Genomic DNA, 23,796 nt, shown 5'->3' with positions numbered 1-23,796 from the left:
GTCACTGCCCAAATACACAAGCAGCAACGTGACTGACTGCCGAGAAAAAAAGAACAAAGACGTCACTGCCCAAATACACAAGCAGCAACGTGACTGACTGCCGAGAAAAAAAGAACAAAGACGTCACTGCCCAAATACACAAGCAGCAACATGACTGACTGCCGAGAAAAGACGAACCAAAACATTACTGCCTGATTTCAATACAGGCAGCCATTTTCAAAGAAACGTCATTATCTTGCTGAGGAATTCAAAGAGAAGCTTTTACAATTTCAGCGTTTCTAACAACAGATTGGAAATGCTGATTAGACCCCCATATTTTTCAAGATGCCAAGCAATACCACAGTTCAACAATTTGGGAGAAAAACAGGTGGGTGTAATCACGACTGGAAATGAGAAGCAGCACATAACTGTAATACTCTGTGTGATAACAGATGCCGCGAAACTGCCTCCTTATGCGTAACTGAGGTTGTATCTTTGTAAATGCATATTTATTTGTTTTATTTTTTCCACAAATGGAGGGTGGGATATTTGGGATGCGTCTTAAATTCGAAGGAATACGGTTATTACAGTAAAACCTTAGTACTTGAAAGATTCTGCATGTTACATTAATTTCACACAGCCATCAATCCAGGAGTCCTATTATGGGATGGGATTTACTATTTGCTGATCTTCCTTTCAGAGCTCACCTCCTCTAATAATATTCTCAAAAGAAGGGAAGGACAGAGTGAACATCACCATCTCTAAAGAAACAATGGCTCTTCTTTGATTGTACATCACTTCTTTCTGATAACTCACTTAGAAATGCCTTATGGGCTATTGAATTATTTAAAGCAGTACACTGACGGAACTTGATAGCTGATTGAACCATATATTGTATTTGCAACATTGCAGGTAAAATAATAAAAGCCAATTACCTGGGGCAAGGGCACCGATGTAAGGTTTCATCCATTGACCTATTTCTGTAAATTCACAGAGAAACCAGATGAATGTAACTCTAGACAAGTCTGAATAAAAATACACCGCTTTGTCCTCTTTATGGAATATTAATTCAATCATCATTTAATTTATTACTGTTTCTGCACTCAATTGCAATACAAATCATTCAGAACGTATAACATATTTTAAAGCTACTTTAATTAAGTCACCAGTATATTTTACCCTTGGGGCAAACTCTGAGCAAGCCTATGCGACTAGGACATATTGTAGAGAGGCTAGTATGAAAATGACCACTAGGTGTGAGCACTGTTTTAACAAACCCACTCTTTCAGGAGGGAAGAAATTACTGGATTATTAAAATAGACCCCATTGTTTTGTATTTCTGTTTGCTTTTCATAACATTTACATTGTACATTCTGTAATATAAATGATAATATATTGATGGGGAACTGATTACAATTGTGGGGTGTGCTACACCCCATCTCTATAAGGGAAACAATAGTAAACCAATGACTTGTTCAAGGAATTTAATTATTCAAATCTCTCAAACACCATTTCAATGTAAATGCCACATGCAAGCAGCTCAATAGATAAACCTCATCTATTTTTTCCCCTTGAGACCCGTCTCAAACGATAAACACCAAAGATGAACACATCTATTTAGAGAGAACAGTATGAACTAAAAATCTCTATAGTTTACAGGCAGGTAACCTGAATCAGACACATCTGTGAGATTGATGAAGCCTGTGTTTATCAATTCCAGAACCTGAACAACTCTTCTGATAAGGTTTTTATTCTGTGTAGCATACAGGAACATAATATCTATGCATGACTTGTTTCTTTGATCATATGAGAAAACCACAATCAACCTAGCTAAAACACAATTCGAAGACGACCAACAACATACTTATGGCATATGCCTGCCTATTGTTAGATATTTACTGAGCTCTTTATATCAGAGCTGCTGACAGGCCCCTTCCTGGGGTGACGTCCTCGGACATCTGTGACAACTGAGCGTATTTTCAAAGAGCTTTTCCGAGTCAACTGCCGTTCGCCTGCATTCGTGCTGAAAGCTGGCTTGCCACTTTCCTTGAATCAGAGGCTCCATTCTAGTTCTTCTTGTGATTTCTGTGCCTTTTTTCACAGCCTGCCTCGCTTGCGTTGCAGGCTGACTTTACTGTTTACTGTCTGTCGTATGTGAGCGACTGCCTTTGCAGTATTATTTAAAAGTGTGTGTGTGTGTGTGTTGTCTTTTCAGCCTACACTCTTTGGGAGAACACAGTTCCTCCGCTGGGGCTCGGCTCTGCTGTATCCCCGCCGTTGAGTGATTCGCTGAATGCGCAGTTGGGTGAAATATATATTTAATTATTATACTGTTGTTGTTGCGTGTCTATCGACCCTGTCACACAACCCTGTGTTGTGCTGTGAAAATTAGCTGCAGTGCAGTATATAAAAAAACAAAAATAAGAAAAAAACAACAACAGCCAGTCAGCTGTGTAATTCCTCCACTGAGGCTGCGTTCCGACCTGCCCCGCTGTTGACTAGAGCTCGCCGGCTACCTTGGCCCTTCCACACCGGTGTGTTGGGCCTATATATAAAAAAGTGTGTTTTTTCCCCTGTTGTTTTTTCTCTGTCGTGTTTTTTCGCCCACCGCGACTTCAGCTTGTGTGTCCCGCTAGTATATGCTGCGCACTGACCAGAGTACTTGGAACTGCAAACACAAGTCAAAAAGGAAGTTAGAAAGGCCAAGACAGAGATAGAAATCAATATTGCTAAGGGGGCTAAAACCTATTCTAAAATGTTTTTCCAAAATTATAACAGCCAGAGAACATTCAAAGAGGAGGTTAAATGTCTAAGAGACAAATATATTAAATGATTACTTTTCACAGGTTTTTACAAAGGAGGACATGGACAACATGCCCCACATGTCGACCTGTTCCTATCCAGTTTTAAATAACTTTAGCATAACAGAGGCAGAAGTGTTAAAGGGACTAGGAGCTCTTAAAATAAACAAATTCCCCTGGGCCAGATGAGATCCTCCCAATAGTACTCAAAGAAATGAAAGAAGTTATTTACAAACTGCTAACCAAGATCATGCAACAGTCTCTTGACACAGGGGTTGTACCGACAGACTGGAAAATAGCAAACGTAATACCGATCCACAAAAAGGGAGACGAAACCGAACCAGGTAACTACAGACCAATAAGCCTGACTTCTATTATATGTAAACTTATGGAAACTATAAAAAGATCCAAAATGGAAAATTACCTATATGGTAACAATATCCTGGGAGACAGTCAGCATGGTTTTAGGAAAGGGAGATCGTGTCTAACTAACCTACTTGACTTTTTTGAGGATGCAACATTGAAAATGGATAATTGCAAAGCATATGACATGATTTATTTAGATTTCCAGAAAGCTTTTGACAAAGTCCCACATAAAAGATTAATTCTCAAACTGAACGCAGTAGGGATTCAAGGAAATGCATGCACATGGATTAGGGAGTGGTTAACAGGTAGAAAACAGAAAGTACTGATTAGAGGAGAAACCTCAAAATGGAGCGAGGTAACCAGTGGTGTACCACAGGGATCAGTATTAGGTCCTCTGCTATTCCTAATCTACATTACACACAGTCTTACACACAGTCAGGGTAGGCACCGCTGCATTAGCTGCCTCCCGGTGCTTCGTTACCTTGCTGCACGCTCAAGCCCTGGTACTCCAGTGCCTCAGTGCACAAGGTGCTCATTGCACACGGTGCCCGGTGCTCACAGTGCTCAGTGCGCATGGTGCTTCGGTGCCTCGGTCGCACAGTGCCTTAGTGAACATGGTGCTCACGGCGCTCGGTGCACGTGCATACGGTGCTGCACGGTACTCGGTGTACGTGGTACTCAGTGCACGTGGTATGTGGTGCACACGGTATGCGGTGCTTGCGGCACACAGTGCACACGGTGTTTGGTATACAGACCCTAGGACAGCCCTTCTCAAAGCAGCGACTGTCGCACTGGATTGTGGACACAGTCTCGAGCTGGAAGGGTAGCCACGTATTCTACCATAGGCTACATCTTGGGCCCTCTTGAAAGGGGCCTCGCTGTCCGATATCTGTATTGCGCTGCATACTTTCTCTAGGTTCTATCACCTCAATGTGATAGATCCTTCCTTGCCTTCAGTAGGCACGAGGGTCCTTGAGGTTGCACGCTCGCACCACTAACCTTGGGTTATGCGGCTCTGACGCGTGCCTCATATGCTGCTGTTCTGTCTCCCTCGCGACTGCTCTGGTATACTTTCCCATAAGTATGTTGTTGGTCGTCTTCGAATTGAAAGGGAACGTTAGGTTACTTACTGTAACCCTGGTTCCCTGAAAGAGAAGATGACCAACAAACTTTTCGAGGGAGGTCGCATCAGTCGCCCTCATGGGTTCGATGCAAAAAGAGAAATAGCTTCCGTGGGCTGACTATTTTGATATCTCGGTAGGCAGGACTGAGGAAGTCACCCCAGGAAGGGGCCTATCGGCAGCTCTGATATAAAGAGCTCAGTAAATACCTACCAATAGGCAGTCATATCCCATAAGTATGTTGTTGGTCGTCTTCTCTTTCAGGGAACCAGGGTTACGGTAAGTAACCTAACATTCTAAATCCACAAGCTTCTGCTAAAGGAGGCACACTGTGCTTTTGGTGCTTTGTCACGGGGCGCCACTCTGAACGTGCCTGGTGTCTGGCCAGTAGGGTTTGCTGTTGCACGATGAGGAGAAGCAATCCCTGCTAGTTTCCCATCTCCCACCCCGGGAGCGGCAGAGCCAAAGTTTGGCCTCTTTGCACAGCCTGGACGCGAACTGGCACCGTCCAAGCTGTGTGACTCATCCTACACTCCCAGCGGCAGCACTTTAACTGGATGAGCCACTCAGGGACCCCCCGGAGTGGTAGCTGGGTAAGGGTGTCTGCTAAGAAATAAATAATAATAATAATAACATTTAAGTATAATGGGTATCAGAAGTGGACTAGATTATTTCTCACATTTTGCTTTAGATTAATTTTCTCTTTTACTTATTGAAAAGCTAGGATGGACATAATGTAGATTGTTCTTTAAAGAGATTTACACCATTTAAAAAATATATCTGACTAGCTTTCTCCGTCAAGCTGAATGTAAAATGTCCATTTAATAATATGAGTAATATCTTGCAACTGGTTTACTTGACTGGCTAAACATTATGTGGGATTGATTTTAAAGGATTATGTACTGTTCAATAAACCATCAACATAATGGCAAATGCTCTGCATAATTTATATGGTACTCTTGTCATTGTTTTTACACCATTTCAATTTATTTAAGGTTTGCATATTTTCATTATTCAACCCCTAAAACATACATTTCCTGGAACACATGCTGTCATATTCACTGCAAATTCTAAATGTAATCCAATTTTAACCAGTAAGAAAAAAAAAAAACTCTTCAAAGTGAATTAAAAATGTCAACTACTTGTTGAAATAACTATCAAAATGAACAACTATTAAATACAGTATATTCTGAATTTTTTCTGAATGAACAGTAAATACAGACTAATACAGGGTTCTCTATTTGTTTCCCTGTGAATTCATTTTTGAGATTTCTAAGTTCACAAAAACAGCTGATGGCCCATCAAACAACCGTATTACCCGCACACATTTGCTGTATGTTCCAATAAGATGGGGAGTGTGTCTTCTGGAAACATCCCTGATGTAATCCGCTAGTTTACCTAGTTTCTAGTATAACAGAAGTTGTTTGTTTCTAGGCCAGTCTTTTCACTGTAATGGTTAGCGCCTTTAAAGTGACGGGTGTTCATTTTTAAGCAGTTTTTGTGTTACAATGGGATAAATCTCTAACGCTAGTGCTTGGACTTTTATGATGTCAGACTGCACCTAAGTTATTTGTGTGATGTACTATGACTCCCTCAAAAAACAAAGACCCCTAACTATAATGTTCAGCTTCATTGGATTACAGAGTGGGTGGGAATAATATGTACTGGACGCCCCTCCTGAACACAACATTTGCAAGTTGGCACAGGTGACGACCAGTTTTTTGCCCACAGTTTACATGTAGGTCAGATTATAGAACCAGTGTAGCTGTTTTTAGGTTTTATGAGTCAGCAGCAAAAAACTGGCCTTGACAGAAAGGCATTGAAATAAATATAGCGTTTTCAGATGTTTTATAGTTCATCATGGTGGGATATTTGTTCTTAATTTAATTCCAAAAAGGGGGTTACTGCAATGGTGATTGCCACAATTGGTGTTATAGTGAACAGTCTTGACAATCACTATGCAGAAATAGAAAATGTTAATGAAAATTCTTTGTATTTTACATCTTCTATTCATCCATCAAGGGTTTACCGTTACTTTAAGAAACTAGGCAGTAAAAATGTTTGTTTACAAAACGTAGTTTAAAGGTAACCTTAACAAATGAAATAAGTATAGGTGCACTTTTTGTTTGTTTTCTGGATGGACAATATGTAACACACAACAATATATGTTGCACAGCCATTTTAAAGGTGTAATGTATTTGCTCTCTGCACTGGCTCCCTATCGCTGCTCCTCGCAACCAATTAAAAACTCTTTTACTCGGCTATCGCACTCTTGTCCTTTCTGCTCCCTCCTATCTCCAGACTATAAGTTCTCCCTACACACCCTCTCGCCCCCTCCGCTTCTCCACTACCGGCAGATTAGCGGTACCCTCCCTCTGCTCCCCTGCTTCCAGAGCCCGCTCCTTCTCCACCCTTGCCCCTCAGTGCTGGAATGACGTACCCATGGATATCAGGACTGCTCAGTCCCTGACCACCTTTCTGTGCCTCCTCAAGACACACCTGTTCAGACAGCACCTGTAAACCTCACAACTCTCAACTATACCAGACTATATGGTACACAATTTTACCAGTACTTGCATCAGCTTTTACTTGCACTGAACTGCTCCATGCCTTGCCGTATTCTACTACTGCACTTAATTATAACTACTTCCTGTATCTTGTATTTGATTTTACTCTTATAGGTATCCGTATTCACATTTTTGTAATTGCTCTTATTTGAAATCATTCTCATCATCGTACTTACTACATGCTCTTACTGGGTTTTACTCGTATAAGCAAATATTTTTTATATAACTGCTCTTAGTCAAACCTGCTCTAACATGTAATTATGTGCTGTATTCTCTATTTTTTGCTTTTATTTGAATTTGCTACTGTGTTTATTGTACTTTGCAACTGCTCTTATCTGTAATGTGATATTTTGTAATGTGATATTTTGTAACAATTGTAAGTCACCCCGGATAAGGGTGACTGCTAAGAAATAAATAACAAAATCAATTCTGTAAAAAAATTACTTAAAACACAGCTGAAAATGTAAAAGCACCTTTTGAAACAGATTTTTAATACAAAAAAAATAACCTTGAAATCTACTTTTATACTATTATTATTATTTATTTCTTAGCAGACCCTTATCCAGGACGACTTACAATTGTTACAAGATATCACATTATTTTTACATACAATTACATTATTTTTTTACACATTATTTTTACATAGTTACCCATTTATGCAGTAGGGTTTTTACTGGAGCAATCTAGGTAAAGTACCTTGCTCAAGGGTACAGCAGCAGTGTCCCCCACCTGGGATTGAACCCACGACCCTCCGGTCAAGAGTCCAGAGCCCTAATCACTACTTCACACTGCTGCTACTATAATATAGATATACATTGTTTTTCAAATATTAAAATATGAGCCAACATCAATAAAACCAATGCATGGTTATCAGCATTTCCCAAGTGATATGAACAAATATACACTAAGGATACCTAAAATCTACCTTAAAGTTTGTAAGCAGGTAAACTGACTGGTTCCTTACAGAGAACTGCTTCGTCCAGATAATTTAGATTAAAATAAAAATAAGTTAATTGAAAGGTTGAGTAAAATAAATTGCGCCCAAGTACAAAATACAGTTAAAATCCAAGAAAGGACTACAACATTAATTTATAATTTGAAAACAGGTTTTTGAATTTGAAGAATTTGAGGAATAAGGTTAGGAAGGGATAAAGACAAGCATTAAATTAGCTCTGTACCCAGATCCATGAATCTGACCCTTTCTCTTGGCACTTCATATTATTTATAATATCAAATACACTATACTTACAGTATATTTTCTGCATACAATCAGTAAGGTATTATTTTTCAAGAATGATACTTCTGGATGAGTCGTAGTTAACAAAAACTATTCATTTACAAGGTTACACATTGTTGGCATGTTGTTCACATCTGCGGAACCAAATTTACAGAACTACAGAAAATTACTTTTACCTTTACCCATTCGTCTTCTTCAAAGGTCAGAAAATGAAAATGGAAAATGCAAACTGGATTAGATTATTGATCCAGTCATTTCCATTACATTTTGAATATAAGCAATCACAGTTTGTATTATCAATGATATCAAACATGGTAGTTAGACAATTGCGTTAGATTTAAAAAATATAAAAACAACATAAATAATCTATCAACTGTAAATATTTTCAGAAAAAAATATCTGCCTAAAAGTATAATATCTTTCAAAATTGATTACTTAAATGTAGCATATAAATCATGTCCCTAAAAATATCAGGAATACAATTATCCAAACATAGAAACACACTGTAAGACAGACGATTTTTGAGACTACTGAAGCCTGAAGGGAATGGCAAAACAGAAAAGCAACAGCCAAAGCAGATGTGCGTTGTTTTGTGTTACAAAGTTTGTTTGTTTTTTTCACCAATGTTTGACCAAAAATAATACAATCCTCGAGGAAGGTGTTGGGACAGATGCACATGGATTTTAACATGTGTAAGAGTCTAATTTACACCCCTGAATGAATATAATCCAGTGTTTTTGAAGGATGCCAAGAAGTGAAGAGCCTGAACAACTTTATAGGCACTGGAACGCTCGATCGGCAATGCAGAATACCCACCTGTCACTACAATCGCAGTCTGAGAAACTGGTAAACAGATATTGGTCACAACTTTACCAGAATTGAGATTTGGAGTAGTGGTTAAGGCTCTGGACTCTTGACCGGAGGGTTGTGGGTTCAATCCCAGGTGGAGGACACTGCTGCTGTACCTTTGAGCAAGGTACTTTACCTAGATTGCTCCAGTAAAAACCCAACTGTATAAATGGGTAATTGTATGTAAAAGATAAGGTGATATCTTGTAACAATTGTAAGTCGCCCTGGATAAGGGCATCTTCTAAGAAATAAAAATAAAAAAATACAAAGACAAAAGGCTCCAGGCATGAACAGATCTAACATTTACCAACACATTTCAACAAGATTTGACCGGTTCCTAGCATCCATCAAAATATACCACCTTGACTAAATATTACATTTCTATTAAGCCAAAATGAAGTCAATCATCCTACACTTTACAGGTTTATTCAAAAGATTCAGGTTGAGAGGAACGGTAAATCAGCCAAAAGCACCATTTCACTTTTAATTTGTAGTTCCCAACACTCTTAGATGAAATGTAGCGAAAAAAGTCAATACCTGTCATACAGTAAGAGAAATAAGTCGCCAAAGCAAGGTAAAAATGCCCTTCTCCTTTTTCTCCCATTTTTTTTTGCACATTTTTTCAGACCCCAGGTACTTTTATCCATGCATATGTATATTACAGGACATCCGAGTTCAATGACAATTAACTTGTTTTGTCAACATGGAAATATACTAGGGAAAGCATTTATTTTGGCGTCTGTATCATTTATATTAAATTATTTATTTATGTTTTAAAATTGAACATTTGCCTGCAAAAAATATCTTTTTTTATGTAATATAAATCTAAAAAAAAGGTCTGGCATGCGTGGGATTTTATACTGTAACCATCAGTTTGCAATCATGTTGTGTTACTGTCACTGCTACACGATTAGTTGAGAAAACAAGCAGTATTTTGAAAGATGAAGTCAGCCAGCTGAGAATTCTCGGGACTTTGATATTTTTATCTGATCTGATCTGAAACAAAAACACATTGGAAATGTGAAAAAATGCCAAGTTATCAAAAGTGCCCAGCCATTTAAAGTGGAGATATCAAAAACACAAGCCAAGTTTCAAGAAACCACTGGGGCAACCTTGCCCAGCACAAAGCTAACAGGCACAACTGTAAAACCGATGGGGGCCAAGGTTGCCCCAATTGTTTCTTCTAACTTGTATAAAAAACACAAGCTAATTTAGAAGAAACCTGGCGTTTTTTCACATTTCCAATGTGTTTTTGTTTCAGACATGTAACACAGTATGTCTTTCTGTGACTCGCTTCTTTTAAGTGACTGTTGTACTTCTTCCACATTTTCCCAAGCCCAGAGATGGTTCTGATTAACATGTATAGTGTTATAGCTATAGTTTGAAGTATACCCGAGACAGTACACAGGATGTGAGGGGACTTTAATCCTGACAAACTAGATAGACTTATAGACCCCAGGTAAAGGTCAAGGTTAAATACGATGTTTTGGATATAGATGATTCAAAGTTAACACAAGTATAATGCTTGATTTACAGATATGATGGGACAGAGGCTCACCCTATGCACCCCTACCTAACTTCACCCTACCCCTATAATTAAACAACTTTCATTGGCAAGCAGCCTAATCCAAGTAACACAAGTCTATGCATTTCCAACTAATCCAGTTTCTTTCCTAATGGGGATAATCAGAGAACAAGTTTGCTAGGCAACCATTAATCACTGTCAGTTGTGGCTGAGCTGAAGTTTTTATTGGCTGGATAGAACCTGACAACTGCTAAAGAAGTACATGAGAAGAAAAACAAACATGAAGGAAAAAAATAGATTGCAGTTTTTTTTTTCTTTAAGTCTGTACAGGACTTAAAAGAAACCACAAAAATAGAACTGAGGTACTCCATGTAACTACAGTAAATCTCATAAATGTTAGCAGTGACAAAAACACCCACTAGTGTAAAACATAACAACAACATAGATGATGTACAGTATCCGGTTTTGTGCCACACTTACTTCAGTTGGTACCAGGAAGGAAGGGCAGTTTTGGTGAACAAAGGTCTACTGAATATTCATTGGTTGATAAATCTTTTCATTTTGCTCTGAGACATGACTGGAAACAATCCTCAACAAAAGGTGATTAACATAAAATAGTCTTTTATTAAAAATAAATAATTAATAATAATTTTTGCACAATGTACTTTCACAGTTTCCTTACATATGTGCTTTTAGTTCCATTCTAGTTCTTGAGACTAGAAAGTGTATATACAACACAGCACAATCTCTTCGACTTCAAATGTATTGCCATCTTAATACAGTCTATCATAAACAAAACCATGAATATTTTCCCTAAAAATAAAACAGTATTGTATTATACATTAATGTAACACTTACCTTTATGAATCCCAAACACTGCTTTGAGAATTCAGGAGCTGAAAGACATTCATGTTACAGATTATGATACTTTCCCAACATATATAAACACAGGACCTGCACTATTTTCTTCTTTTAAGGTAGCATTCAATTAAACTTTTTAGAAGTGCATCAACCCAAACCGGTAGAAACATTTACAGCAGTCTTTATTTCTATTCAAAGTATTTTTCTGATTTTTGATTAAATGTAAGTATGAAAAACAGGACACAGAAGGCATTTGTAGCACGAAACAGGTTGCAATCAGTAATCCAAACAAATCACTTATCTGAATTGGGTTCAGTCTCAAGAAGTTCAGATTAGCGAGAGCCTTTCACTCTTTAACCAATGTAATGTGTTTTTGGGGCGTGTCCTTCTATGACATTTGATTGACATGTATATAAGCAAAGAAAACTGATTTGGTGGTAGTCCTAGAGAGATAAAAGCTGACAACCATCACGGGGTGCTTTAGCAAACACAATGGTCTTCAAGGGTGACATGTAGAAGAAACACCTTTCCTTACACATTGATTGTTTTTGCTCTCAACATCTTTTCATAAAAATATGTTCCTTGAGACCTTACTCATGCCAAAAGAAAAATATTGACAAGTAGAAAATTGAGTTTATAACAATTTGGAATAAACACTTTGAGAATTCCACCTCATGTGTTTAATAGTGTTAACAACAATTCAGGTTTTCTACTATAAATCAGGATTACAATGTCTTCTCTGTCTTGTTACATGGATAGTGTAATAATATAGTAGTTCCTAGAGAACAATCGTTTTTTGTATGTACAATTTAATCAATTTCAACATTGGTGCTTAACATTTTCTGTGGTGTTAGGGGATTGTTATTTTTTCCAATTCATAAAGATGGCTTCTGCATGTTAGTTGTTAGTTTGTGACAGTGGCAGTAGTAAGTCAACTGATTTGTAAAACAGTGCAATAACAGTAAATGTCTTTTATCAGCATAAAAATGACCATTACCATTGAAATGACAGTTCTATGGTAAGGAGAATGTCTTTGTAACAGAGTCATCCTTACATCACATTTTAAAACCAAATTAAAACAAACATAAATGCAACTACAGAAAGTATCGTGCTTATATCAGCTTACGTTATATTCTGTGTCAGAGTTCTGGAAATACTGAACACCCTGCACAAGGCAGGAATTACAACACCAGTCAACTGATCCACATTGTATTTTAAAACAAGACTCTGTAAAACACTTAACTGCCGCACAGATGTAAATACCATGCGGAAGTTAGATACATTTTTAAGCCTGTCCCATTGTCAGTAACTCATAAAAAACGGTATCTAACAAACAAACACAGAAAAGAGCACCACATACAATACAAGTAAGCTTGGGAATAACACTTCTGTTATCACTTACCCTCTACCTACGTTTAACTGTAATCCCTAACCTTCATAATAATCTAATAAAAAGTTATTTGTGATCACATTCAGGACATTTATTGCAGCATTTAGTTTTACTTCGCAGCTGTGGTATTATGCAGACTTTAGGGAAGGAGGACTTCTTCACCGGTGTGACCCATTTTCTGTTAAATAAAGCATGCCAGGGCACTAATGTGAAATACCAATGGGAATTACAGATGCGATTAATAGTTATGGTCCAGTGATCAGAGACACTTGTTAACCAATCATTCCAAACTTCATCTAAGATTTATAACCAATAATCAGGTATGAATTGAGTTTCTCCCTCACAATCAGGAACATGGCAAGTTCCCACTCCAGGCCACAAATAGGCTGAAATAAATCTCCCTCACGCTGCTGATATACTACCAGTCCTGGAGAGAGGAAGAAAGTGATAAAATTCATCTTCCATTTCATGAGCTTAAAGAAACCAAGGCCCTAATAAATGTGAAAAGCCTTGCTGCCTGAAATAGTACTTGACTAATTTAAAAATAATATCTAAGCAAAATATACAGCATTTATATGTATATCCATGTGTTGTATAACATAAGGATTCAAATTCATAAAGCCATTTTATCTTAATAAATCACCTACGAATGCTATGAAGGCAGTATGTTGTTTTTATTAAAATGAATAGTGTAAAGGTTCTTAGTGTGAGGCAATATAACAGATTAATGTCATATATTATAATTACACTATCTATAAAGTATTTTAGGTGCATTAATTGCAAACAGCCATTTAAATAGGATAATATTGATATCGCTGTGATACCAGTAAGTGAGCATGTTTATGGATACAAAAACAAAACAATAACTATTATATTTAAACATTACCTAGCACTGGTCATGCAGACTGCACTGCAAATTGTATTAATCTCAACACCCCTTTACTGTAGTACAGGTCAACTATGAGTTGCATATCTATACAATTGATACTTTGTTTTATAAACTCTACAAACAGTAATAAAACAGAGGTCTCAATTGCATTTTTGAATTCAAAAGTATGTGTATTAATTAGCTGCCTCTCGCAGTGTAGTGTGTTCTCTCTGCTCTCCTAGGCCTGCTTGATTCTCTTCACAGATCAGTGAGTTATACAGCTGACTGGGATCAAGGCTTCACAGATATTCTTTCAGACAAGGTCATAGCTCATTGGGGCAGTGGGGACAGCTGCTAGGAATTCCATCAATGTACCAAAGCAATGGCATCTACCGACTTCCAGAGCACTCAGAAAACTGCACCAAAATTTATATTGTGTTTCAAAGAGTGCTTCGTTTAACCCATCAGCAATGCTGCTACTCTTCCCTGATTTAAAAGCGACGCTAGCTGAACATTCAAAAAACCAAAGGGTAACATGGCATTAACACTTGTTTGCAAACTAAATGCCTGCTCTTTGCTTTTATAAGCACATCAAAAACTGATTTAAATACATTAAAAGTGTCACAGGTGAGAAACAATAAAAGTATATTTATTAAAACAAAAATTAAGTACCCATTACTTTAACTTCAAACAACACTCTCAAGTTCAGACACATAAAACATTGAGTTACAAAATACAACAAAAAACCTTTCTAAATTAGTGCAGCCAGCCTCATAAGGACATGTAAAAAAGCTGTTGTTTTAAGATGATGATACCCACTCACAGTATGGCGGTATAGATTAGAGCAGGGGTCTCCAATCCTGGTCCTGGCGGGCCGGTGTCCCCCCTGGTTTTTGTTCCAACTGTACCCTAAATTACTTAATTGGACCAATTAAGATTCTAATAAGCACTTAATTGGTCCAATTATGTAATTTAGGGTACAGTTGGAACAAAAACCAGGAGGGAGACTGGCCCTCCAGGACCAGGATTGGAGACCTGTGGATTAGAGCATTTAGTGGATGAAAACCTAATGCTCCACCACTGACCTGAATCGCTGTTGCTTGCATGTGTTCCAGATGTCAGTTGAATTGAAAACAAACATAATCTGTCGATGTTCACTTTTGACAGACAACATATGATAACTGTGCAAGTAATATTTACACGATACCAATATAGAAATAATACAATAGAGCAACACAATGGAGCTCATCTGTGTTTTGACCCACTTGCTTAAACTAGATGCAAAATCCAAACAAAATTACTTAACTCAAAGTAAATATCACATACACATACAGAAACAATACACAAACATGCAGTTGCTAAGCAATGCCCCGGTTGCCAGGTGAAAATTGCCTACATTATCCTGTCAGGATTGAAATACATAACTATACAGAGTGCTTTATAGCGAGCAATCTAAGAAGCAGACTGGGTGGTTTGGCTTTTATACCAACATACTTAAAAGGTAAAGTATAACTTTTTTTGTCTAAATCACTGTGGTTTCTTTTCAATCCGCAGAAAAAAATCAATTTCAATAGCTGCAGATGTATAGTGGTACATTCTAAATGGCTAAATGAGGTTCTGAAGATAAATGTGACACCTGGTTGTTCACAAAATGTAATTTTGGTGTAACATTTGGTTCGCAAGAGATCATGAATATCCTAATCCCAGGCAACATGAGAAACATGTACAGTAAAAGGCCATAAGTCGAAGGGACAAAATATATACTGAGCATCAACTTTCAAAGTATTTTTATGCATGCCATAGTATTGTTCTCAACATTACAGTATATAGTCAGAAACAAATTCATTTTGGAGGCAAGATACGTCAGACACATCTATTGTTAAACTTAGAAGTATCAGAATAGAATAAGTGTGGAGAGCATTTAAGTAGCGGGGTTCTGAAAAATATAGCATTACACGTCCCCAGGTGTTGCTACAACTGTTTAAATAACGTACCTGTGATTTTTCTTTTCATTATCATCCTGATCATTTTTTACACTTAAAAGTCTGTTTCGAATATATTTTCAAAATGTCCGCTTAGTGCACTGAGGGCGTAAGGATGGTCAAACAGTACTGGATTTGTCTGTTGGGCTATAACTTCACAAGGTTAAAATAAATACAATATTTAAGATATTTAGTGTGGCCATTGTATGGGTTATATATTTAAGGACTGTGCCATGGAAACATGAACTTGGCAACCCAGCTATAAAACACAGATCCAGAAAAATGGCTGCTTTCAGTGTCTAGTTCTACATGACAGTGTCGTTGTTGGCTTATTAAAATGGGCAGAGTTTAAATACACTAAGTATAATGTGCAACCAGTTTTTTGGGCATGTATATTTTATATTCATTTCTTAAGTATAAATTACTACTGTTTTTTATGTCATGGTTTTACAGTATTGGTCTGCAGCTGCAGAGTATAGTGACACTACATTAACTTGATCTGCTTTGAGGGTCATAGTTTCTGAATACATTGTCAAAATAACTGGTGCCCTTTTACCTTCCCTTAAAGAGTAAGTAGCGGAGCTCTGAAAAATATAGCGTTACACGTCCCCACGTGTTCCTACAACAGTTTAAATAATGTACCTGTCATTTTTTTATTTTCATTGTTAACATCCTGACAACTTTTTACACTTACAACTTTAAAGTCTGTTTCAAAGCTCTTTTCAAAATGTCAGCTTTAGTGCCCGATAGGATTAACAGCTAACACAGCAATAACGATCCGTGATATGGTACGGAACAGAAAAGCCAGAGCATTTGTTGTTGTGTTTTGATTTAGAGGACAGACCTCAAACACCAGTGCACTAAAGTGGACATTTTGAAAAGAGCTTTGAAACAGACATTAAAGTTATATGTGTAAAAAGTTGTCAGGATGTTAACAATGAAAAGAAAAAATACAGGTATGTTATTTAAATAGTTGTAGCAACATGTGGGAAGGTATAACGCTATATTTTTCGGAACCCTGACACTTACTCTTTCAGTTACTAGCCCCACTACTATTGATTACAGTGAAAAGCATAAAAGCTAAAAGCTTACCACATGACCATAGTTCTGGGTCAGAGCATACTAGTGTTATAGTCGCAGTTGATTGTGAGTTTTTGTTTTGATTGACACATTATTTCCTCAATGCCCCCAATCTATTTTCTGCCTCACTAAGCTTATAAAACTCTGCCTTTCAGATTGCTAGGAAAGCCTGTGAACACATAGTTATTTTTTTGTTCAGCCAGCAAGCACCATATGTTAAGGCCCAGAGAACAATTTTATACATGTAAAAAAAAAAAAAACCTAAAAACAAAAAACAAAAGTGCCAGATCATCAGATATGTGTGAAAACTGCTAAAACAGCTTTTTGCAATGTGACATCAGTGGGAACAGTGATACAGAAAGCTATGCAGTGAGAATTATGTTCACTCTCTTAAAACAAGCTAAATATACAGAGCATCAAAATAAACTTATCACTATTATAACACATTTATTTTGGAAAAAAATAAGGTATATAAATGATGGACATTGACAAAAATGTTTTTGGTTTCTTTTTAATCACTCGATCATTCATCCTTGACCATGACACGCTTGAGTGACTATGACTGAAGCATATGCACTTAATCACCTAATTAGTGAGACAGCCGATTGGACACTGGATATGGAGTGATTTCAGCTGTTGAATTGTTGAATAAAAGCAATAAAGAAAATCACAGAAAAAAAAACCAATATGCCACATCTGTCAAGAGACATGTTGGAGGCTGGACTAGGGCAGCGTACTGTGGTTTGCCGTCTTGGATGCTCACAGACAGCAATTTCAAACCTGGTGAGATGGTATAACCAGACACACTCTGTCAATGACAGGCCACGAACTGGGAGACAAAGAGTCACAACACCTGCCCAAGATCGACAGATCATTTTGCAGCATCTTCGTGATGTCAGTTGTTAATCAGCACAATAAAAAGTCACTGCACCTGCTCTAAAACAGTTTGTCATTTTTTGATCACATCTAGTTAATTTTATCTAAATATAAGTGATATGTTTCTTTTGATGCTCAAATATAAGTGATACGTTTCTTTTGATGCTCAAATATACGTGATCAGTTTCTTTTGATGCTCAGTATAGAAACGTTAATGCTTTTGTGAAAGGAGAGTAAACTGTTCTAATTTTTGATTACATTTAAAGTACAAAACATGCTGAGATAAGCGTAATGCCACTTTGGACAGCATATGGATTGTTTTTGACAGAAACTACAGACGTGGCACCAACATGTAAATTACAAAGGAGACAAAACAGCAGGACAACATGTTTGGAACTTTCCTGATTAATATTTATTACACCAAAGTACTGTAGTACAATTTATCAAGCCATAATAATTTATCAAGATTATAGCAATAATGACATTATGTATGTCCTGTCATGTGCATGTTCTGTACTAGACATTCCTTGAAGCCTTATATTATACTATTATTACAATTATATTACAGATTTGTCTGGGCTTCCTTAGGATTGATGGAATTTCAGCTCCCAATAATAATTGTTGAGTTAATTTGTGTAATTCTTTACTGGTCCATGTGACTGTACACAATAACAACAAATAGAATGATTTGATTAACCTCTGCACAGATCTGATTTGAACACAGGGTTATTAGACGTAGACATTTCTACTTGATAGTCTTAAAGGTCTCTGTAAAATTGGGTCTGCTGGATGGAAAAATGAAAAAAAAGCAATATCATACAGTAAACACCATTAACTACCATATTTATTAACATGTATATTAATAAAAATGTTTAATCTGTAAAAAATAATTCACTGTATGGAGTGCCGTTAGGCATGAGAAACTCGATTTTTTTTTTTTTTTTTTTTAAAGATTCAACACTTAGAGTTGTTTGTTTCACTAAAGCATTTATTCCTAATTGATAATTCTATAATGAGATTCAATTGATTGTTAATTTGGTAATTGGATTTGTTTTTTGCTCTTTTGTTATGCTTAGTTCAAACAGTTCAAATGTTGCCATGAGTTCCTCTGAGTTTGAGTTTGAAATCCCACTTACACAGACAAAAGTGTTTGTTGTAAACTGAAGATAGTAGTGAAGACTAAGTTTTAAAAGTAGAATATTAAAGTTGCATTAAAAATGCAAAAAAAAAAAAAAAAAGGAATGTGAACCAGAAATGGAGACTAAATCGTTTTACCAAACCTAAAATAGATGAACGCCAAAATATCATTGCCAGAGATTGGTTTTCAGACAAAATGTAAGTGTGCTGTAAGCCAGGAAAGAAAATGGATGGAGATTTACTAAGTGATGAAATCGCTGTTGTTTCCGAACCTGTCCAGAAGATAACATTTAGAAGGGGGTTGTTTATATGGAAATTAATTGTGTGGTAGAATACGGGGTACAAATTGTAGAAGGGAGATACATAAGACCTCAGATAGTACACAGTCTTTACCCTGGAAAGGTAGGCATTACAAAATGTGGTTGGAAAAAAATAAATGGACTTCTTGGAATAAATGTACTTCTTGGGGAATGAAAAGCTACATCTTCCAGAACACCAACTGAGAACTGATTGACTGGCAATGAGTTAAACCAATACACTTGTTTGTAATTTAACAGGCCAGACAAGTATACAGGGGCAGGTTTCAAAGACAATAGCTGTATGTTGAATTGTTCTGACTGTGGTTTTGTGGACGAATCAACAATATATTTGCCCTGCACTCCTCTTCTCTTGAAAGCCACACAGCCACTTTTAGCAAGAAGGGGTAGAATTAATCAATCAAAAGATCAAAAGGTGAGGTCACAGAAATGTTTTAAGAAGAAAGAAAGCAGCCTGTGCCAAAATCACTTTTTTCTTCTTTCTTAAAAAATGATTAAGTTGCTGAAAACTCATGTCTTTAACAAGCGTATAATTAATTTCACAGTTGAGAGTACAGTATTTATTATGAAAAGATCACATTATAAAAAAAACTACCCATGTTCTGTCATTCTGATCAGTCATTCAACACACACATTTTTTTTTTAAATTACAGACATTGTTAATGGAAGAAATACACCATGGGAATGACTGTATAGTTGAACATAGTGGCAATTCATGGGTAATGAGCCAAACCAATTATAATTCTAAAAGTGATCTGTTATCTGATGTTGTACATGACTTCATCATATCTGGCAAGGATGGAGATCATTTTGAGACCTCAGAACTTATTTTTCATTTTCGATAATAATTTCCATATCGCGATATCGTTTACATGTATGTTTACATCTTTTCCTTTGTTGCATTGAACTTTTTTTTTACTTGTTTGTTTAATTTCTGATTAATTTATAAAATATAATTTCTACTAAGTACAAGTTTTAATACTTAGAATTTGTGTGTGTGTGTGTGCGCGCGTGTGCGTGTGTAACATCTAAAAGTTAAATTTCATTAACACTAGAACCGCCTTTTACAATACATGTTTTTATTTTGAATATAACCTACAATACTCTCTCTCTCTCTCTCTCTCTCTCTCTCTCTCTCTATATATATATATATATATATATACAAGCATGTTTTTATCTCTACTGGGCCTAGCAGCCATCAATTCCTTCGTTGTGTACAAGAAATGCACCGGGGAAAATATCAGTAGGAGAGATTTCATCTTGAAGCTAGCCACAGCACTTCAACAGAAACATTTTGATCAGAAAACTGCAGAGCTGCAGGCTGTAGCAGCTCAACCTGGATTCTGTGCTGCGAATGACACACACTCAAGAGAAATCATATGTTACTTTCGTTTTAGATTAAAGTGTGACACAAGGCACAAGGCAAAAGTGTGACACAAGGCAAATCGTCTGGCAAATTTTCACAAGTTTTGGAACTGATCACAGGGCAGCAGAGAGTAAAACTCCACCAATTTCTTTTGGTGAAACATGTCCTTTAGACATGCATTACACTGCAGCTCAGTGAGTTCCATCTGAAGAGAGGCAGGGACATTATCCACGTTGGCAACGAAAGGAGGCTGGGTGGTCCAGTGGTTAAAGAAAAGGGCTTATAACCAGGAGGTCCCCAGTTCAAATCCCACCTCAGCCACTGACTCATTGTGTGACCCTGAGCAAGTCACTTAACCTCCTTGTGCTCCGTCTTTCAGGTGAGACGTAGTTGTAAGTGACTCTGCAGCTGATGCATAGTTCACACACCCTAGTCTCTGTAAGTCGCATTGGATAAAGGCATCTGCTAAATGATAATAATAATGTTGGTGTGTGTCAGAGGAGAATACCTGTGTATATGAGGGTGTCACAGAGCAGCTCACAGGTTGATGGTGTTAGTGTGGAAAAGTCTCCCTAGGTGGGTGGCTAGCTGAAGATATATTATTCTCCCTCCCTTTCTCTGATCACAGGGCATCACACAGCTGGGTGGATGGCTGTTTGAGGTGTACTCTGTCTTTTTCAATCCCTCCTTCTCTCTCTCTCTCTGGTCTGTCTCCCTGTCTTTACTGTTTCACTGCTGGTAATCTACTGTAATAAACAAAATAATAATGTAATATAATCTACTGTATTAATAAAAAAAAAGTTGTGTGTTTGTTTTAAATAGTTTTATGGAGAATTATAGTTAATTAAATATAATTAAATGATATATTAATATTACATGAGCTACACCATAGCTAGTGCTTCCTTGTTCTGCATTTAACCACCAATGTAATTAGAAGAAAAAAGAGAATCCCCCAGCTATAAATGTATTTGAACTATAATGTAGATCACTTACAAATGTCCAGAAATAAGCATACAACTGTATAATTTATCATCTCAGTAGAATCGTAATAATTTCATAATAATAACAATAATAAACATAACAATTAAGCACAAATGTTATGACAACATTGAAAACTAACTGACTTATACAAACAAAAGTTGGCTTTATTAATAATTTAATAGTAAAAATGACAATTTTAAATTTATAATAGTTAAGTTGTTGATTAAAAAAAATAAAAAAATAAAAAACAAGGAGCTCCTCTCCTACCTCCCTAATTACTAAGGCTTCCTCCAAATAATATAATATTTACTAATTGGTGTAACTGCAATAATTAAAATTGTCAAGTTCAAAATTCCAATTGCATCTAGCTCACTCTGTCTGTATTTCTCTCTCTCTCTCTCACACTCTCTCGCTGTTCTCAATCCTCGCTCTCTCGCACATGTGCAATACAGGGTCGGTGGCGCTGTCTGTCTGTACTAAAAAAATTACTGCACTTCATCCAATAAGAGAACGCTTTCAAGCACCACGTGTCTTATGCAATTTCAATGGGAAGAAACCGAGATAGGCAAAGCCAACGGAGGAAGCGCCACCATTAGAATTGCACCTGCAGATGGCGATATATTATTATAGTTGTGATGTTTAACCAGGACAGGATTAAAAAGTAATTAGAAACATTTAGAAGTGTCAGCTTGCTAAAAGTATTATTCTTATTAAGGCATTGAATTGATTGCATGATTTCAGTAATGTATTATAGGTATATCAGCTTTCAAACACATTGTAACAACACAGCATGATCAGATACAGTGACATCAATTAAGATGAGTTGGCAGCTGTCAGACATAAATAAATACTATATTAAAACCCCATTAAATTGTTCTCAATCTCCAATCTCAACCTGAGCTTGTGACTTTCTGAACCCAACCTTTGCCGTCTGAATCCCGAATAGAGACTCTGCCTGAAAACTCTCTTAACTACTTGAAATCACCTGACCACTCTGAATCAATTACTCCCCAGGACGAGGGTAAGCACTATTCTCTGCCTGAAGAATAGATGTCTTATATAGGTAGAATATGCTAACACTGTTAGTTTTAAATAGGTGGATAACTTTGTTTTGCTTTTACAATAGGATTGCTCTCTTAAAGGATAGGTTTCTGTTTTAAACTAAGATAGTTTTTAAACTGAGATCAAAATTACCACGTGGCAGGGGGAAGTCACACTGCGCGCAAAACTGAACCAGCGATAGCGCTATTCACTACGCTAAATATATGCACAAATAAAGCAAGCTAAATGATTAAGTATAATACAGAATTCACAACGCACAGAATTCTGTATTATAGTGTGTGTATATATATATATATATATATATATATATATATATATATATATACACACACACTATAATAGTTTTGTGTTTCTATTATTTGTCCAACCTTTGTATATATATATATAAGGGCGCTGGAAAGTACGGTTCTGAGTTTGTCACAATGACAGCGACTAAGGAGGACAGAGTGAGGGATCTAAAGGTTACAGACCAGGAGCTAAATGTATTAGCAGAAGTGGTGGGGAATTATGAAAGGCTTTTTGGTGCTGAATTAGCGAGAACATTAACTTCAATGAAACATTAAGGACAAAGTAAATGTGCTCCGTAGGAGGAGGGAGGGGGTCTTGTACCAAATCACAGCGTCCGGCCAGATAGTCAAAGCAGAGAAAGTAATTGTTAATGGAACATTTATGTTTAACTCTGCAAATCAAATAAATATTTGTTTGTTCAACTTGATCTCTCTCTGATTTATTTTGTAATATTAATCAAAAGTCAACAAAGCACTTGCTCAGTCAATTAAAAGTTCACTATTTACATTTCAAAAGTTGTTTGGCGAAATATCATTTTAACAATAGATGCCATTAGATGCACCTCAACTCGCACTCTGTGTACATTCATTTATTGCACATTTACAGCTTCTTTTGTATATTTTAAAGCTATTTTAAGCATTGCCTACTTAAATATCACAAGTACATGTACAGTACATATATTAACATAGCTGAAAGTGTTGCATATACACCTGCCTTGTAATCTTCATATATCCCGGGCTGTCTGAGGATGTACGAGTACATTGTAACATTGGAAATCGAGTCGCTATTGAAACAATCTTTAAAAATGAAACAATTAATTACAATGAGCGTGTAATTCCCATAGACTATTTTGCTGCCTTTAATCCCAAAATATTAAACACAGGAGAAACATTGACTGCAATGACAAAACCTTCATGTTTTTCTTTATAAAAACAGAAATGTTTGCAGTTCAGTTTATATGGGTATACAGTACAGAGTCAATTATCCAAACTAATTTGGACCGATACTAGTTTGCATAATCGATATGTATGAACAATCGAACAGGTATTAATAATAATTACTGTACCTTTAATAATGTACAGAATAAAGTTAACATACACAAGTACTTAATACACAAGTACCTACTGATGATATATAGCTAGT

General features: G+C 36.6%; 1 protein-coding gene across 3 annotated transcripts in view; it reads right to left on the bottom strand.

The window, feature by feature from the left end:
* LOC117409284 (receptor-type tyrosine-protein phosphatase delta) overlaps nucleotides 1–23,796 on the bottom strand; it is a 696,619-nt gene that overhangs the window by 266,843 nt on the left and 405,980 nt on the right. For all 3 annotated transcript variants that reach the window (XM_059001224.1, XM_059001244.1, XM_059001233.1), the window contains one exon: nucleotides 11,304–11,341. The gene's annotated coding sequence lies outside the window, so the exon portion shown is untranslated. The remainder of the gene's footprint in view (nucleotides 1–11,303; nucleotides 11,342–23,796) is intronic.

Source organism: Acipenser ruthenus, chromosome 2 (genome assembly GCF_902713425.1).
Source record: "Acipenser ruthenus chromosome 2, fAciRut3.2 maternal haplotype, whole genome shotgun sequence".
NCBI classification, from domain to species: Eukaryota; Metazoa; Chordata; class Actinopteri; order Acipenseriformes; family Acipenseridae; genus Acipenser; species Acipenser ruthenus.
Note: the sequence above shows the minus strand (reverse complement) of the source record. Positions and strands in the feature narration are given on the sequence as shown.